Here is a 3,023-nt window from a genome sequence, read left to right as displayed (position 1 = left end):
TGGGCCACCCAGGCGCCCCTATCAACGCCATATTTAAACATGATTTATCCTAGTGATTTCGTGCCCTCTAAAGTGTCATTAGCTACAGAAAGCCCTTGCTTTCAAAAAGGAGCTGGGAGTGAGGGGCAGGGTGGGGAGAACTAGTTCCCAAAATTGGTCATGTGGAACTCTCAATTATTGCTGTTTTTCTGAACTATCTCAGAGTTGTATCTGTTGCTTTTCTCCTCCTCTTCCTCCTCCTTATTAAAAACTGCATTGATTTCTAAAATCTGAACATATTCTAAATTTTTTTTAACGTGTATTCATTTCTGAGAGAGAGAGAGAGACAGAACACGAGCAGGGGAGGGGAGAGAGAGAGGAAGACACAAAATCCGAAGCAGGCTCCAGGCTCCCAGCTGTCAGCACAGAGACCCACAAGGGCACAACCCCACGAACCGTGAGATCATGACCTGAGCCGAACTCGGACACTCAGCGCTCAATTTCAAGGGGCCCAGAGTTCCTGTGATCCACACAAACCCTCCCAGGTCACTGCAGTAACTGGCCACAGTGGATCGAGAGGAAAAGCCCTGGCCAGCAATAAGGGATGTTCATCACCCAGGATGGCTACTGTGAAGGCCTGAGGGCTCAACAACTGGGGTCATGGCCCCTCCTTCCCACAGGTTTTGTGTTCTAGAACCTTCACCTGTATCTTTCCATCGTATGTGCTGCTTATTGTGCACTCTGGGCAAAAGAAACTGCTACTTTAGTTACATTTCAGCCCTTGAATCATGGATCCAAGATATTAGCTGTGGCACAAATTAGCTGATGTCAAAACGATCCTTTTTCCTAAGTCTTGCACTTTACACACTTTGTTCATTTTATTAAATGACATAAAACCTACATTCTCAAAATTGGTTGGTTTAACCTGGGATATATGGAGGTGGTACCAAATATGTGAGTTAAATGACCCAAATGCAATGACTCATGTTAGTTTTCCCAAAATTCTTCTCTGGCATAATTTTGACAAACCATTTTTAGGGAGGAATGGAACAAAAAAGAGTTGTTCCACTATTTAAGAATGTAAAGAGAGAGGGAGTCGTGATCTGCATAGTGGGTGCTTCATTTGTTGTTGTTGTTTTTATTTTTAGTAAAATAATATTGAATCAAAAAGGAAAACAAATATATTAAACTATTTGTAAAATAATGAAAATGAGAATAATACATAGAAAAGTTAGTTTTGGAGTTGTAACCAAGCTATACTCGGTGGTAAATAACTATAAACTTAAAATGCTTTTTTTTTCTTAAAAAAAAAAAAAAAATTAAGGGCGTCTGGGTGGATCAGTTGGTTAAGAGTCCAACTCTTGATCCAATAGGTGTTCTAGGGGAAAAGATAAACAAATAAAATAAACATTTCCTGCCAAATCAATACACACACACAATGAAGAACAAAACATAAACGGGGGGCTCCTGGGTGACTCAGTCGGTTGAGCATCTGACTTCCGCTCGGGTCATGATCTCGCAGTTCCTGGGTTCGAACCCCATGTTGGGCTCTGTGCTGACAACTCAGAGCCTGGAGCCTGCTTTGGATTCTATGTGTCTGTGTCTCTCTCTGCCCCTCCCCTGCTCACGCTCTGTCTCTCAAAAATAAATAAATATTTAAAAAAATTTTTTAAACATAAATGAGCAATATACTGAAAATTTTCTATTACAAAATAATAAACATCAGTATACGCAGATAAGCAGAAATCTCAGTATTGGTTGAATACTGATTGAATGATTAACAGAAAAACTGTAATGGCCAGAATCGCCTCATAAGTTGAAAAAACTAAAACTTATAACTGAAATATTGTTTAAATTATCAAAAGAATGTCAACAGAAGCTTTCCAATCTCAGTTACTTTTGCAGTTGAATTCTACTTTCCATAGTTCGACAAACATGCACAAAAATATGAAAACTAATTTACTGGCCAAACTTTGCTTATGCAGCAGAACTCATTTAAATGTCTAGGTTTGAATCATATCATGACCTCTTTCTTCCATTTACTCATGGAAGTCTATGACTCTCACCCAGGCTGCTAAAACACTTGATTGCACTTTTCATTTCTGTGGCTATCTTAGAATGTTAAAATGTTTTTTTTCTGGCCAGCTCCACAGACCTATAATCTTATGAAATTTTGCCCTCTTTCATATTCTTAGGTGAAAAGCCACCCAACTCTTCAACATTTTTGAATGGCATCAGGTTGCATTGTGGAAAGCTCTGCAGCTTTGAGACGCCACGAGGTTATACTTAGTAAGGTCATTCTACTCACTAGACCTTCCAGTTACTAAAACATTATAAAGCACAATATTAAAACGGAGTGCTATTGACACAAGAAGAGCTTTTCAGTGAAACAAGACAGACACAGAAACAGGCACTAGAATTTAAAAGAGCTTAATGTATAAAAATCACTAAGTAACAGAAAAGAGGGAAATTGTTCTATTTCTTGCAGAGTGTTGTGGCATGCCTGGGTGGCTTAGTCAGTTAAGCGCCCGATTTCGGCTCAGGTCATGATCTCACGGTTCTTGGGTATGAGCCCCACATTGGGCTCTGTGCTGACAGTGTAGAGCTTGGAGCCTGCTTCAGATTCTGTGTTTCCCTCTCTCTCTCTGCACGTTTCCTGTGTGCTCTCTCTCTCTCTCTCTCTCTCTCTTTCAAAAATAAATAAATAAACTTAAAAAAAAAATAAAATAGCGTTATAAAAATAGCTATTTGGTAATACAAAAACAAAACAAAAGAAAAACCTCCAATGAATTGAAGATCCAAGCATAAAAAACCAAAAACTATAACATGAACTATAACATAAACATTTACCTTTTCTATGAATAGGAAAGGACTTACTAAACTTAAACACAAAAGAAAATATCACATTCACTCCATTTTTAAAAATTGTAAACATCTGTGTATCATTAAACATAAAACCAAACAACAATAACCAGGTGAAGAACATAATAAATGATTAATATCTTTTATATATAAAGAGTTCATACAGCACCAAAACCCATAAA

This window comes from Herpailurus yagouaroundi, unplaced genomic scaffold (assembly GCF_014898765.1).
Source record: "Herpailurus yagouaroundi ecotype Mexico unplaced genomic scaffold, PumYag 166, whole genome shotgun sequence".
Taxonomy (NCBI): Eukaryota; Metazoa; Chordata; class Mammalia; order Carnivora; family Felidae; genus Herpailurus; species Herpailurus yagouaroundi.
The sequence above is the reverse complement of the archived record's forward strand: the minus strand, read 5'-3'. Positions refer to the sequence as shown.